We start from the raw sequence: 17,890 nt of genomic DNA on the forward strand, positions 1-17,890 counted from the left end.
TAAAACGAGTATATATAACAATAAACGATAGTTGATTGGCACTGTGTGGATTGTAAATAAGCTCACATGGTATACATATTAGTGTTTGTAGGTCATTTGTTGCGACATTAGAGTCTTCTCGTTCAGTAAACTTGCATCCACAGTATCACAGCTAAATTTGGAGTAAGAGTATAGAAAATGTTGTTTCGCAAATTAAAAGAACATACATGAGTTTTTCAATTATTACTCGTGAAGTATCGTATTTACGTGTTTAGATCTGTTTCGCGAATTAAAAGAACATACATGAGTTTTTCAATTATTACTCGTGAAGTATCGTATTTACGTATTATCTAAACATAATATAGTTTAATCAGTAAATATATACAAAATAGACGTATAATATATATCCTAAATGTTAATGGAGTGTGTTTTAGAAAATAGTTCTTTGCAAATCAACAAGTTTGCTAAGTTTACTAAAATGTTCAAGATGTTTTTTTTTCATAGTAAATGTTTCTTTGCATATAATTTTTAGTAAAACGATTGTGTATAATGTCCATTTGCATTGTGTTTTCCTAAACTATTTATGTGATTTCTAGGCATATTGATTTTTCTTAACCTTTTGTGTATTTCCTTTACCAAGTCTTTTTTTTCGTATTTTCCCAACTTGTGATATTAGTTTTGAAAATGGTTATTACTTTCATAAGGGCTAAGGGATACCATAAGGATACACTAATGGTAAAATGACAACTTCTCCGACTCATACGATATTATTTAAGAGATCAAGTGTTTGGGCGCATTGGATATACCAAATATAGTGGAAACATGTTCCTCATAGATGTTATGCTCTTGTTTCATATTAGTCATGACCATAATGATGGGGTGATTTCATGTTGGAGGATACAACTTGTCTATTTAGGCCTCTTGAGTTTGTTCTTATCTTGACGTTATAATTTGGGAGGGTGACAGGATGATATTAGCTAATTATAGAACATGATGCTTTAGCTAGTTGGATCTTACATATGTGTTTTATCTTGATGATTTAGTTCAATTATTTGATAGAGGTTGGATTTGTGGAACGGCAACATAACTAGATGGTCTCCTCATGGTGCTTGTGTATTGTTGACGATCTAGAGGCATGGAATATACATTATATTAAGAAGACATTAGTTTATTTATATGTTATATTAGATTATGATCATTTATTGTATATGTATAAATGGGATTAAATGTATCGAGATATACATACAGAAAATTATGTTTAGCGATTGTTATGTATGGTGAAGTGAAAGTTTAAGTGAAATACCAAAAAGAAAGTATATGTAACAGACGTTCTGGTCAAAGAATCGATCCCTTCAATAGAATCACAATCCCCTATATATATAGGGATAAATACAAATAATACAGCTACCGAATATGTAGATAAAATAGGAAAGGATATTTAACAATCCTAATTAAATATATACATATCCTATATCTATTTAATCGGCTAATATTCCCCCGCAGTTTGAGCGGGAGGAGGTCGGACACTCAAACTGGATCTGAACTTCTGGTACAAGTAGCGTGGCAAGCCTTTGGTGAATATGTCGGCATACTGCATGGATGCAGGGATGTGCAGAACTCGAACTTGACCAATACGAACCTTCTCACGCACAAAGTGTATATCAGTTTCCACATGTTTTGTGCGTTGGTGTTGAATCGGGTTCTGTGACAGATAGACTGCAGAAACGTTGTCACAATATACAACTGTCGCCTTTCGTAGCGGTACATGAAGCTCAAGTAAGAGATTTCGAAGCCAAGTAGTCTCTGAAACGGCGTTAGCAACCCCCCGATACTCGGCCTCGGCGCTGGAGCGGGAAATAGTAGGTTGTCGCTTAGATGACCATGAGACAAGGTTATTGCCAAGAAATACACAATAACCCGAGGTAGACCTGCGAGAATCGGGGCATCCACCCCAATCGGCATCGGAGTAAGCTGTCAAGGTGTGAGACGGGGATACAACAAGTTGTAAACCATAATCAATGGTGCCCTGGAGGTACCGAAAAATCTTCTTCATGAACTGAAAGTGGGGCTCACGTGGAGCATGCATGAAAAGGCATACCTGCTGGACAGCATATGCAATGTCTGGACGAGTAAACGTCAAGTATTGTAGAGCACCGGCAAGGGTTCGATATAAGGTACCATCGGGAAGAGGCAATCCTGCTTTGGCACTGAGTTTAGTGGATGTATCCACTGGGGTAGTGCAGGGTTTGCATGAAGCCATAGAAGCTCGTTGAAGTATATCACGAGTATAAGAAGCTTGCGATAAAAATAAACCGTGTTAATCACGTGTGGCAGTGATACCCAGAAATGGATATGTATTCAAGTTATAATAATTTCAACTTATTTTTAGATATTAATATTTAAACAAAATATGTTTGGTGTTAATGTTTGTCATTATATAACTTAAGATTTAGATATGGAATATGACAATATGTTTGTTGGGTTTTCTAGACTAAATACGATTGCCACTTAGAGGAGTTGTGTCTCATTATCCATGAATACGAGATAGTGTCGGTATTATTAATTTACCAAACATTAATCACAACATTATATTAATCATATTAATCAATTATTAACTTTATATATTAGGAAGATCAGATGTATTCATGGATGAAAATGATATCATCTCATGCGGAGTAGATTACATCAAGGTGGATAAATATTTGTATGTCTTTAATATTGATAAAGATGAGGAAGAAAAAGGTACCAAAGACAAAGACATACATTGACAATACCCTAGGTAAATCTACAAATAGTTAGGAGGATGACGAATCTAATGGCATAATCAATGGTTACTAAAATTGATAAAATTTATCAATTTTACCATAATAACCTATTAGAATTCGGTTTTTCCATAATATAACTAATTCAAATTTCCGAAGACCTTTCGAGGCGTTCCCAAACCCTGCGATTTTGTCGTACCAACTTATAATTTGATCTTATATATACATGCACTCCGCATTCACCAAACATATAATATAGAGTACGCACGATATAATATAGAGTACACACGATAAACCCTTTAGCTCACATGTAATTCCAATTACACAAAATGTCAGGTGACACTAAAATCACAAATATTTGACAACGCTTAATGTCATGGTATGTTGATGGTACCGAGACTATAGACCACTATGGTAAATGATTTCACATAGATAAATATTAAACTATATGATTATAGGAAGGAAGTAGTTTTAGTGTTTACATATATATAGAAGAATTTTCGTCGTGGGTTTTGGGTTTGGTTTTTCCTAATTTCTTTTCTACCATAACGAACATAGTAAACATCCAAACTAGATGGAAAGTGATTTATTCAGTAAAAAAGGTATTATTCATTTTAATTTAAAATATATACTTTATTGCATGTTTTAGTTTATCCACATATCGATTTGTAGGGTCTTGTATTATTAGATTGTAAGCCAACCAACCAAATACAAACATTAGTGTTCATTTATTTTTCATAAAGGCACCACCTGTCAACAATGTTGGCACTTAGGGTATCCATAGTGCATTGAACTTCGTAGAATCCAATGGATTGACACATCATTTTTCTACAATCCATACAACTCTATTATTTTTTCCCTACAAGAATTAAAAACTTTAATCTTTCACAATGAAAAATTCGGTGACCATTGAACTCCAAATCCATTGAATTCCAAAGAGGCATCCAATGGTGGAGTTTCATTCATTGAATGACATATAGACTTGCAACCTCATTCAACTCTCTCATTGAACTCACTATTGTGGATGTTCTTAATATGGGTCCTAACCTCCCTATGTTGATTGGATGAATATTAATTGGGTAAGTATACTTTCAAATTCATAAATTTAATTATATGAATTACGGTTTCAAATTTTTTTATGTCATTTCATATGTGTTGTTTCCATTCAATAATAGAACACATATTGGTTATTATCGTCATTGATCCAGGGATAGGACTTTTACATTATATGACACTATATTTCTGAAAGTCTATATAAAAATGGTGAAGGAAGCACTAATATCTTTAGAGGCTGATATCGATAGATTATTATAAGAGTTAGTGTGAACAACATGGCTCAAGAGTGAAGTTTAATATTTTATGTTATCAAGGGTACATGTCAATAGAAAATTAACAAAAGATTATAGGTGTTTTGTTTGTATATCGTTAGAATTTTAGAACAATGAGTTGTTAAAATTTAAAGGCAATATCGAGTTCGTTTGTATGAAGTTTAATAAATGTACGACACATATTATTTGGGCACTATTGTTGTAGAGATGTAACATCCAAAAAATTTAGTTAAGGATGTTATAATATGTGTGTATAGTGAATCATGGTGTGTATTTTTTTTTATATATGGGATCTAAGTCTTTACATTACGTAAAATGGGACACAGTAGAAAATCAATAAATTATAGAATAAAGAAAAAAATTTAGCAATGGAAGGCCTGTTTAGCCAACCTTCAAATGTAACAAATGCTTTAGATAAAAGGGTTATATGAAAGAACCTTGAATAAGGTAAAATATGAAAATAGTGTTAATTATGCCCTAAGAGTCTTTTTATGGTATAATTTCATTTAGATGTTTTATAATGTTTATTAGACCGGAGGGTGTAGGAGAGATGTTTCTCTCATTTTTTGTGGGCCACATCATTTTTTCCCTCATTTTTCTTTCTCTCACCTAGAACCCAAGGAATGGGTGAGAAGCTTCCATCACTATTTTTTTATATTTTAAAAAAAATATATTTCATACATATATTATACTCATTTTGTATAAAAACCATGAATTTTAATATATTTTTATATTTTTTTGATAGATATATAATTTTATAAATATTAAAAATGATAAAAAGAAAAAAAAAAACCCTATCCAATAGCATGAGCAGAGAGAGTGCGGCAATCCCTCCCCCTACCTCTTTCCCGCGTGATGCTTCCCTCACCCAAGGAGTGGTGTTCAAGAGTGAGGGAAACTTCCCTCACCCCCTTTCCTGCTCCCACTCCGTCCAGCATTAGGAGTAAAATGGTGTGAAATTTGAGTACTTGGACATGAATTCAAGGAAATAGAAAAATGTAACGAATTTTAAAATTATAAACAATACTAATAGGTGCAAAAAAATGTTAAAAATTATAAAGAATGTTAACAATTGTAAATAATATTAACAAGCATGAGGAATGCTAATACCTTAAAGAATTTTAACAAACGTGAAAAATAGTTACAGTATAAAGAAAATTAATAATATAAAGAATAATAACATTTTAAATGATATTAACAAGTGTTCATCATCCTATCTTTATGGTCTTATAACTAGGGATCTAGAGCTCATATGCACTAACTTTCTAAATAAAAGTTGTGGTTAATATAATAATGAATCCATAGATTAAATAATTAACTAAATCCAAGTTCCAAATGAGTGCATTATAGGGAGGGGGGGTGAGCCAGGGATTTTCATGAAATGAAAAACAGTTAGACAAATTTTTAACTTGTAAGGTCACACCTTATGATCTGATAAATAAAACACTCCATACGCTGACTGCCAGCCGCCAGTGCTAACATCAGCACCAATGTCAGCGTCTCAAGCCTTATTAGCGTCAACGTGTAGATAGTGATCATATGTAATCCTTGTATATTAGGTACGGGTATGCATAGAATAGATACCAGATCTGATATCTTAGGTGATAAGGATCAATTATTAGTATATATTAGATACAATCCCTTGATTAATGGGATATACTAGTATAGTTTAATATATATTCAACATTAGGGTGAAACCCTGATGTAGTCGTCTTGGTGACCGTCTTTGTGACAATTCATTTTCTTGATGAAAACAACTCCTTTCTTAGTGAAAGACATCTTTATGCTTATTTTGTGTTCTTTACTTTTCTGCTCATTATTTTGTTTAGTTAGTTTATTCTTGTTTATTATACTTGAAGTGTACCCCGATCGATACAAACCTTCAATTGGTATCAGAGCGGGTTTTTGATACACTCAAGTTTTCATGTCGACTCCCTAAAATCCCAAATCCTTTGGTCTCAACAAGATTCCTCCCTTCGATGAGCACAACTTCGCCATGTGGAAAACTAAGGTCATGGGTGTTCTTGATACCATGGACTATAAGATGCTTAAAATTGTTGAAAAAGATCATCGCGTTCCTATTTATCAACCTATGGTGAAAAATGTTATTGTTGGTCCTTTAAAGCAAAAACAAGAGACTAGTTATGACGACGATGACAAGAAACTGATTATTCTTTATGTGAAAGCTAGACCAACAATAGGAAACTCCCTTCCCAATAACGTGTATCATCTTATACAGAATGGTGAACAGCTCCAGAGATGATGGATACACTGACAGTGGCTTATGAAGGCACTGTGGAAGTTCAAGACACTACCATCAACAACCTCAATCGGAGATACGAGCATTTCTTCAATCAACAAGGTGATTCACTAACCCAAAGTTTAAACAGGTTTAACTGTTTGGTAAATGATATGCGTAGGCTGGGAATTGTAAAGCATTCTTCTCAGTTATTTCTAAAGTTCCTGGACTCTTTTAGGAAAAACTGGGAACATCACGCTGATGTCCTTAAGAATAGTGAAAAGATCAATTCCATGGATCTGAACTCCTTGTTTGGAAATTTATGAATTTACGAAGAGACCAAAGCTCTTCATAAAGACATCATGAAGGACTCAAGCAAGGAAAAGTTTGTAGCTTTGGTTTCTCAAAAGGAAGCAATGTAGCTTATCAGCGACTTAGATGACTCATATTAGGGTGAAGAAAGTGGTGAAGAAATCACTGATGAACTTGTTGCTAGCACTGTACTTATTGTCAAATGTTATGAAGAAAGAAGATCAAATGGGGTTCGAAGAGCTTAGTTTAAGGGAGGCAGTTCAGCAAACAGATCCACTTTAGAGAAGAGAAACTTAGGTAATTGTTTTAACTGTGGAAGCCCTGACCATTTTGCCAGGGACAACAAAGAGAAGAAAGAAGCTCAAAGTCCAGAGAACTATGAAGTGTTGTACAAGAAGTTGTTGGCTCACATAGAGAAGGAGAACATCTCTCCGCCAAAAGCTTTCATTGCAAAACAAGAGGATCATGAAGAATGTGTGGAAGAAGAGGAAACATCTAAAGATGACAGGCTGAATATTAAGGGTCTTATGGCTCTTATCAATGATTCCCTTGATGGTAATCTCAACATGTGTGATGCTGATACCTCTCAAGTTGTTCAAGGGTCTAGTCAAAATCTAGAACATAGTTGGTTCATTGACAGTGAGTGCTCTAGACACATGACCAGTCTCAAGTCCCTCTTAACAGATTTCATGGAGAAAGATGGTCCTATTGTGGTTTTTGGCGACAATAATGAAGAAGTTGTCATGGATGTTGGAACATTTGAATGCAAGGCGTTCAAGCTGAAGGAGGTGTTCCATGTCAAGGGTCTAAAAAGAAATCTTATCTCCATGAGTGAGCTTTGTGATGTTGGTTATAAGGTTCTCTTTGATTGCCATAAAGGAAAAGTTCTTGACTCTAAGAAAAAAATTATGCTCACTGTATTAAGGGACAACAACGTTTATATGATTTGATTTTATGTGTTTAGACAATGCTAGTTTATGTGTTTAACTTTTTGCTTCGCTACCTTAAGACTTATGAACATAAGCTATTAAAATTTTAATTTGCTATGACCTTTTCCATCAAAAATTCTTTTTAACTTTTATTTTACCAATGAAGTATACATTGTACATTATACTACTAACATTACTTATGCATGTTCTTATCTCTCGATAGTGACTTGAACTGATTTTTTTCCTTTGGAAATGATCAACATATCATTCCTTCGGCACAACATCTTCAGAGTAGAGCTAGTTGAAGCTGGCTCTACATTTTTTCTTCAGTGCCAACTGCTCACTACCTGACTTTGATTCTCAGGCTGATTGACATGAAGCATCCTGTTTATGAGGCTAGATAGGAGAGAACTATGCCAAAATGTGTTCTTCTGGGCACATATCTCTTCCTTCTTGAACAACCTATCTCTATTGAAATGAGATAAAGTGAAGTTAGGTAACATAGCATGTCTAATTTCCATAGATGTTGTCACTACAACACCACTTCCCCTCTGAAATCCAAAGACCTTTTCAACAAGAACGTGGTCCTTATAACTTCTATCACGGATCACAATGTATGAAACCTTCGATTTTTGTCTTGGACTCCCATAGCTCGAAGGTTACAATGATTGGATCCTTTTAAGTCATTGGTTAAGAAGACTGGTTCATGCTCTTCTCTTGTTTCTAGTGAGCATGAAGCTTGGAATCAATATGCAACACTTCAACAATTAAAGGCATTTTCTCTCTACGGTTCTAAAAATTGTGTTTTAGTTTGATATATTTGATCTTGTTAGCTCATTCTTTTATAAAAAATGTTAAGTGACATATTTCTTGGAGAAAGGAAGTTCATTTATGGCACTTTAATTCAAAAGATTTGATGAATCGGGTCTTTATCCTATTTCTGAAAAGGCTGCGAAAATATCGCTTTTAGAATATTTCTTTGTTTGACTAATTGTGTTGTTTGTATTCTTATATTATTTATTATTTTGTACTGGACCATTTTAATTTTTTTTATCGTCGCAGTTCATGAGCCAAGTATGTAACTATTGACAATTCATTGTCCCTAGAAGCATGCTGATGTATGTGCCTAAATCTCTCTAAGTATCTCATAAGTAAGATCATCTGTTGAGATGACATTGAGTCACCCCCTCACGCTGATTGTCTAACATCGTTTAAACTTTCAATGTGAAATTGCCTAGTCCAAATCAAAATATTATAGAAAGGCTTAGGTGTTTATTTTAAGTGAATTGTCTCTTACCTGACGCTCGTCCCTGGAAGTATGCTTGTCGTATGCATCAAGACTCATGTTTAACTAAAACATCGAGCATAACCCAGTGGCTTAACCTGATTACACAGTCACCAACATAAGAGATACTTGTCTGGTTCTTAAATGACAAAGGGTTATTTATGTCCTTGACCTCCTAGTCTGAGGTATGACATGGTACCATTGAACAAATTGACGATGAACTTTAAAACTCTAGATTGTAACTCAAATCTATGATACAGAAGTTGAACCACTTCTTATTGATGATCTGACAACGTTTATGATTCACGATGATTCCACCTCAGCGAGACTGAAACAATTCATTCTATCCTTAATATCTTCTCAATAAAACTTTATGATTCACTGTGATATACCACACACTGATAAAAGTTTAAAACATTGTGTCAATGGTTAGTCTATGTACCATAGACTATCACATGCACCAACACCTTCTTACCCTTACATTCTTCTTTAAAGCTTTATGATTCAGCGTAACGTACCATACGCTGATGAGAGCTTGAAAAATCTATACCGATGGTTAAGCTAAAACACCTTAGCTTATCATACGCATCATTCCGCTCTTGTCCTTTTTTTCTAATAAAAGTGAATTAATGAGTCATCATATGAAATCACATGCTGATAAAATCTCGCAATACTATGTCAGTGAAAGGTAGTTCAAACCTATACTATCAAGAGACATCACAAACTTACTTGATTACCAGCTGTAACTCTAAAACGTTGATTGTTCCCTTGACGGATTTGTCGTTGATGTTATCTCACAATGATATAGCTTCCTTATTGTTGAGTCAAATTAGTTGTAATGTGTCGAAGTTTGTGAAGGCTGTTTCGTTAGTTTTGTAATCTATTTACTAATTTAGTAACGAAGTCTGAATGTCGAAGTCCTTAGTATTTTTTGTGTACTTTCAGTTCTCCTATAAATAGGAGTTGTACTATGAGATAGATAGAACTTTTTATGTATTTTTCTGTCTAAAGCTCTCTGTGTACTTTGAAAGTATAATCGAGCTAAATCAAGATCTTATTTACTCCTCTGTGTTCATATACATCGATTACTCTGATTTCTTTCATACACTCGATTAATCACTTCTACAATTGGTATCAGAGCAGGAATCACTGTTGTTATTGATCTGATTTTCATTTTGAATCATAAGTTTTTGAATCGCGATTTTGATTAAAAAAATTTCGCACTTTTTGGTTCTGAAAATCATCTCTAATCTTCAGTTGTGATTTGATTATGCAATTGATTTGTTTAGTCGAGTGATCGATTTGAAATTTCGGATCAATTCATGAAATCATTTGTGAAATCCATCAAGTGTTTCTGAAAATCACGTCCGTACTTTCATGGCGAGCTTTAACATGAATACAATGACCTCTTTTTCTCATCTGCTAGGATCTTCAACGAAGATTCCTATGCTAATTCTGGATTATTATGATCAGTGGGCTGATCGAATGGAGGATTATCTAAATGGACTGGATGAGGAGCTGTGGAATTGCATTTCTGGAAATATTCATCCTCCTTCTAATGTTCAGACCATTGGTTCATCTGCTTCAACTCAAGCTGTTAGTGATCAATCCATGAGGCTGAGGAACAATGAGAAAAGATGCATGAGGGAACTGCGAGGTGCATAGCCACCTATTGTTTACAACTATGTGCGTGGTCGTAAAACTACTAAAGATAATTGGAATACTCTCAAAGAGAAGTTTCTAGGAAGTGAGAAGAAGAAGATTAATTCTGTGAAGCAATGCTTGGTTGAGTTGAAAGATTTCAAACAAAAAGATGGTGAATCCATTGAAGGATACTATGATCGTTTGAACGAACTCATCTACAAATGCAATTGTTATAGAATCACAAGGTCAACCATGGAATTCAATCTCACATTCATTATGGGACTTTGTAAGGAATGGAGGAGTGTTAGCATGATGGTGAAAAATTAGTGAAGTTTTGATAATTCAACCTTGAATGATCTATACAACTTATTAAAGACTCACGAAGGAGAAGTTAATGAAATAGTTGAGGAGGAAAAAATGAGTCTGGGAGGTCCACTAGCTTTGGTTTCGAAATTTGTTGAGAAGGAGACACTTAAGAAAGAGGATTCAGATGAAGAAGGATTTTTGATGAATTCGGATGATGAGGCTGTTGCTTTTTACTCTGACAATAGAGTAAAGAAGTTTTTCAAGAAACCTTTTAATCCAAAGTCGAAATCAAATGATGGTAAAGGAAGTTTTGTCAAAAAAAGCTATGAGTAATGATAAGAAAAAGGTCGAAAAAAATGATGTGAAGGCTGATGTTGCAAAAGTCAAAAAGAAGCTCAAAGGTGACTCTGGAATCGATTTTCATTATTGCCACGGTGCAAATCACATGGCTAATGACTGTATACTTCGAAAGAAGGATGAAAAGAAAAACAAGGTGAAAGACGAAGCATACTATGTTGAACGTCTAGAGGAGGTTAGAGCAAGAGCTAAGGGAATGTCTTTGGTTGCTAGAGGTGAAGGTGAAGACGAAGGAACTTATCAAATATGGTCATCTGGATCAGATGATTAGGAGATGCGTAATCGTACGCATGGAGCAATGTATGCAAAGTTCGAGGAAAAAGATGAAGAAGTGGTGACGGGTCATTTTTTCAGGACCAAGAGTGGAGATAAATCACCAATGACTACCAAGGTATGTTCTATTCTTCAATCTTTTTATATTCCTTTACAAACATATGATTCTGAGATAACTGCTTTTGATGATATTGTTGCTTATTTTGATACTCTTGTTGTGTCTGCAAGTATCGAGGCTAAGAAATATAGTATACAATTGCTAGAGACTCAAAAGTTGTTGGATTCGAAAAGAGGGAGGGTTGAGTATCTAGAACTTCAGTTGAAAAATATTAATTGTGATAGGGAAAATTTAAATAATGATGTAAGGATGTTGTTAGCACAAAGAAACATATATTGTAATTCTGCTAAACGTCTTTATACGAAATTAACTGCATTGCATCATTCATCTGATATAAGCAAAGAACAACATAGGAAGTTATTACCTTTCCTAGCTTACAAAAGAGAAAAGGTTGATATCATATCTTATGACTATGAAAAAACCATAGCAGAATTTGACAGGGTTCCTGATAATCGATTTGCTTATGGTATTATTAAAATAGATGAATATCTTGATGCTGATGAATTTGTTGAAACTGTGAAGGACACATTAACCAAAAGTGAACAAATAAATTTTTTGAAAAGAATTGAAAATTCGAAATCTGACTCTCAATCTAATTTCGCTGATATCAATGATAATTCTGATAATTTTAGCGAAATCAGTGAAATTGAGGAAGAGGAAAGTGTTGATTGTTCTCATTTTTCTATCATTAATGTCACATCTAAGTCTAAAGGCAAAGAAATATGCAATGATTTGATGGTTAAGATTGGCACTGAAAAACCCTCTACTTCGAAAGTTTTTGATTTTGATCATGTGAGTGTCAGAGATAGTCAAACTGATACTAGTGATGATGAGGACGAGAATGAGGTTTCGAAAAAATTCAAAGTCAGAAAATAATGATTTGAAAGAAACAAGTATTCCTCGAGTTGTTGTTGATCAAGTGTATGGAGATACTGAAAATTTCGACAAAGTGATGACTGAAAAAGTGCTCATTATCTTGAAAAAAAATACGGTTGTGTATCCAAATTTCAAGTGTGCTGATGATATCATCTTTCCTAATGAAGTATTTGTCACTACTGGGAATGTTGATAACATTAAACCGAAATTTAACAAGATGGTTGAAGAAGATAACAAGAATACATCAGATAAAGGATTCTTTTCAAATCAAAGCACTGTCGAAAATAATCTCACAAAGAATTCCAACATTTTTCAAAGACAAAAACCACAATGAAAATGGGTTGAAAAACAACAATTTTCAAAAGAAGTTTAAAAGCAAAATGGTTAAAATCAATTCGCAAGATTTTAAGGAACTAATTGAGAAATTTTCGAAAGAAAATGGAATTTCGAAAAGACAAGCAAGAAAGAATTTTTTTTGGAAAGTTGTGGATAATCGTAAGAAACCAAATGATTTGACAAAGAAAATGATTGAAAACAAAGTGTCTAAATCTGTTAACACAATGTCTTCAACAAATTCAGATATTAAGAAAAATCTCGCTCAAACACAAAAGTTTTTCTTAAAATCATTACCATCAGAAAATTCTATGAAGTTTAACTCTCAAACGACCAAATCTTTGTCAAAGAATCTTAATCACCAAGTTCACACAAAGAAGTTTCCTACATCTCAATCATCAAGGAATTTTAGAACCAACAATCAACAAAGGTTTTCAAAAAATCATTTTTCAAAACAAAATTCTTTTACACAACCTTCATCATATTTTCAAAATCGATTTTCTCCGAAATCAGGTTTTAAATCAAATGGTGCAAATCGAAAATTTGAAAATGTTGGAACAAAACAAAATGTAAAATTCACTCCACAAAAACCAAACTTTCCAAATCCATCTGTGAAACAACCTTCGAAAGTTTCATACATTAAGGGTCATTCAGATATGAACAACATAGATCATTGGCTTGAAGGCAAAGGCAAAATCTACCAATCTGAAAAATTTTCTCAACAACAAATCAAAGATGCCTATGATAAATATTTGAATGAATCTTCAAGTGGAAGTACTTCTTCGAAAGAATCTAATCCGCCTGTTCAAACTTGGAGACCAATTTCGAAAGTGAAGAAAGTTGAGAATCTAACTGAGAGGAAAAAGGCGAATGTCAATGACAATCCTAAATCTTCGACAGTTTATGTTTCTGCGCCTTCAACTCATGATGTGGACTTAGTTGATAGTTTCAAATCAAAAGTTTGAAATTGGGTCTTAACTTCAAATTTACATTCTATATTTCAAACTAATCACCAAGGACCCAAACAACCTTGGGTACCTAAATTCTTCCATTAATTGCAGGTATTGTGTGATGAGCAATATGAAGAAAAATGGTATATAGATAGTGGTTGCTCACGTCACATGACTGGAAAGAAGGAAAATTTACGAGACTTCAGGAGTTTAGATAATGCAGGAGTCGTGAAGTTTGGAAACAATCACAAATGTCAAGTGAAAGGTTACGGTAAAGTCACGAATGGGAAGTTTACCGTCAACCGAGTTGCTTATGTCGAAGGTTTTCAACATAACTTGATAAGTGTTTCACAACTTGTTGTGGGAACTGGCAATCAAGTAGTGTTCAATGAAGAAGGAAGCATTATTTCAAATGTCGAAACAAAAGAGGTTTTGTTAAAATCTAAGAGACATGGTGATATGTTCACTCTTAACATTAAACCAATTGTTGGGAAACCTTCAGTGTGTTTACTTTCGAAAGCTCCATAAGATGTTAGCTGGTTATGGCATCGAAGGCTATCTCATCTGAATTTTCGAAATCTAAACAAGTTGGTGGTAAATGATCTTGTCTGAGGTTTACCTGTTTTAAAGTTTGACAATGATACTTTATGTGCAGCTTGCGAACAAGGAAAACAACATCGTTAAGGACATCCAATTGTCATAGATTCGAACATTGTTAAACCGTTGGAACTTCTTCATACTGAATTATGTGGACCATCAACTGTTGAAACACTCAACAAGAAACGGTACCTTTAGTCATTATTGATGATTTTTCACGATTCACTTGGGTTTATTTTCTCAAGATAAAATCTGAAGTAGCTCAAAAAATGATTGATTTCATCAAGCAAATAGAAACAAGCTTAAGCAAGCAAGTTCGAGAAATCAAGTGTGATAATCATTCTGAATTTAAGAATAATGTTCTTGATTCGTTCCTAACGAAAAAAGGAATTTCACATAATTTCTCTTCACCATCAACACCAAAACAAAATGGTATGGTTGAAAGACGAAATTGTTCTCTTTGTGAAGCAGCAAGAACGATGCTCACATATGTGAATCTTTCTCAATATCTTTGTGCTGAAGCAGTTTCTATAGCGTGTTTTACTCAAAACCAATCATTCATTCATCGTCGTTTCAATATTACTCCTTATGAAATTATCAATAACCGAAAACCTAATGTCAAATTCTTTCATGTTTTTGGTTGCAGGTGTTTTATTATGAATCTCAAGGAAAATCTTTCGAAATTCCAATCTAAGGCTGACAAAGGAATATTCCTGGGATACTCACATAATTCGGTTGCATATCGAGTGTTGAATAAACGAATGAGAAAAGTGGAAGAAACATTTAATCTCACATTTGATGATTATTACATTATAAGAGTTGAAAAGTGCTTTGAGCAACAACCAATTATTAATGAATCAAATGATGCCTCTACAAATGATACTACGACATATTTTAATTATGATTTAAATTTTGGAGTTCCTGATAGGGCTGCTGATGTTGAAGTTAATGTCGCGGACAATCGAATATCTGAAGCATCAAATCATTCTAATGATTCGACATTAATACAAGAAAATTTGGATTTACACTCAGCAACGAATTCTGCTAGAATTGGCGAAAGTATGCTAAATGATCAAGTGGAGGGGGAGCACTTACATTCAACTTATCAAGTTAAGGAGGAGCATTCTTTCGAGGGGGAGAATAGGAGAATGGATGGTAATGTCGAGGGGGAGCATCAAGATGATAATAATGTCGAGGCGGAGCATATTGATACAAATATGTCGAATGTGAATCAAACTGAAATTTTTCTTGACTCAAATGATAATTTTTCTGTTACGGGTTCCGAAAATGATGAAATGTATGAAGATGCACCATTGGATATTGATCCAACATATCCACCACTAGAAAAATGGACACGAAATCATCCAAAAGAACAAGTCATTGGAAATCCACAAGATGGAGTATTGACAAGAGCTCAAATTCATGCAAAGAATGATGTACTTAATGCTCATCAAGAGTTTTGCATGTTTAATGTCTTCATTTCAAAAATTGAGCCTAAAACAATTAAGGTTGCAATGGAACACTCATATTAGGTTATTGCTATGCAATCTGAACAAGCTGAATTCGAAAGAAACAAGGTTTGTAGATTAATTCCTAAACCAGAAGATGTTTCAATTGTTGGTTTAAAATGGATTTTTAAAAGTAAAATCGACAAAGATGGAAATATTGTTCGAAATAAAGCTAGGCTTGTAGTTAAAGGTTATTCACAACAAGAAGGTATCGATTATGAAGAAACCTTTTCTCTTGTTGCAAGACTCGAGGCTGTTCGAATATTTTTAGCCTATGCAACTCACAAGGATTTCAATGTATATCAAATGGATGTTAAATGTGCTTTTCTTAACGGTGAACTTGAAGAAACAGTTTACGTTGAACAACCTCCATGTTTTGTAAATGAAGAGTATACTGATCATTGTTATATTTTAGATAAAGTTGTTTATGGGTTAAAAAAAGCACCAAGAGCATGGTATGTAACTCTTACTAATTTCTTAAAACAATCGAAATTTAAACAAGGATCAGTTGATCCCACTTTATTTAGAAAGAAAGTTGGGGATCATTTAATGCTTGTTCAAATTTATGTTGACGATATTATTTTGGCTCTACTGACCCTGATTTGTCTAGTGAATTCGAAAGTTTAATGAAAAGTCAGTTTGAGATGAGTATGATGGGGAAGATTAATAATTTTATGGAGTTAAATATTCGTCAAAGCAGAGAAGGCATCTTCATTAATTGTAACAGCCCGGATCTCCAGGTATCTTTTATGCTTATATTTTTGGAGTTTTGTGAGGGGACTCGGCGAGTTGGAGCTCAAACTCGCCGAGTTGGATCGCGGTTCAGGACGCGGGTTCGCGCCCGGACTCGACGAGTCCAAGGAATGGACTCGGCGAGTCCTCGCTGTTTAATGAAACCCTAAATTCCCGGTCCTAAGCCCTATTTAAAGGACCTTATGGCCCTTCATTGCGGCTACCTGGGTCTTGAGAGCACCAAAGTAGCTGAGGGATTCGTGTGAGTGAGATAAGAGGCTATTGTTCACCAAATTTGTGTGTTTTTACAAGAAAGGAAGAGGAAATTCAAGCTAGAAGAGTTGGGGAGCTGGGATCTTCTTTCATTTCATTTGAGGAGGCTTCTTAAGGTATCATTCAGAGCTCATTTCCGTATTTTTGTTGATTTGGTCAAATATAGGGTTTCTTCATGCCTTATTTGCTTTGTATTGGAAGTGTGAGAGGTCCCATGGGGTTATGGTGCTTAGATCTGGACCTTAGTAGGTCCAGAGAGTCCCTAATGTCATGCTTTATGTCCTCCCTTTTTGGGTTGGAGGCTAGGGTTGTCATTTTAGAGGTTATTTCTCCAAAAAGAGCCTTGTAGGTGTTGTATGGTAACCAAGATATGGACTTTACGTGATGAATAAGCTTAGGAGGGCCAGATCTATGAGTGGATGGAGCGGATCTGACCTCAGAAACTAGTTTGAGTTGATGCATGGCATGGACTCGCCGAGTCTGAAGAATAGACTCGGCGAGTAGCATGAAGATTGTCCTTAACCACTCAGCGAGTGGTCCTGCCGAGTTAAGGGTCGACTCAGTGAGTCAGGGAGAGTTAGTGAGGGTTGATAGTTGGACTGAGTAGAGCTGGGACTCGCCGAGTTGTCCTTGAGACTCGGCGAGTCGAGTTGTGGTAGCCCCGCGATTCATGCCAGGTGGAACCCGTCGAGTCAAGGGAGTACTCGACGTGTCAAAAGAGAATCTTAGAGAGTTGGTGAATATGTATAGACTCGCCGAGTCGCACTAGTGCACTCGCCGAGTCCGGTCAAAGTTGACCGTTGACCGTTGACCAGAGTTGACTTGATAGGGGTAGTCAGCCTTAGTGGTAAAAGTGTTAATTAAGAGATATATGATGTTATAGGAGGATTATAGCTCGGAGGATCGAGCACGAGTGATTTCCAGGATTCGCGAGTTACCGGGATACACGAGGTGAGTCTTCTCACTATACTTTACCTTGAGTAGGTAATCAGAGTTATGTGTCAGAGTATGTGTATGTTATGTGTATGCTATGTGTTGTACTGCATGATGTCTATGTGATTTATGTTGTGCATGTTTATAGAGTTGGAA

The sequence above is a fragment of the Lactuca serriola genome, chromosome 8, assembly GCF_051521515.1.
Source record: "Lactuca serriola cultivar US96UC23 chromosome 8, Lser_US96UC23_V15, whole genome shotgun sequence".
Taxonomy (NCBI): Eukaryota; Viridiplantae; Streptophyta; class Magnoliopsida; order Asterales; family Asteraceae; genus Lactuca; species Lactuca serriola.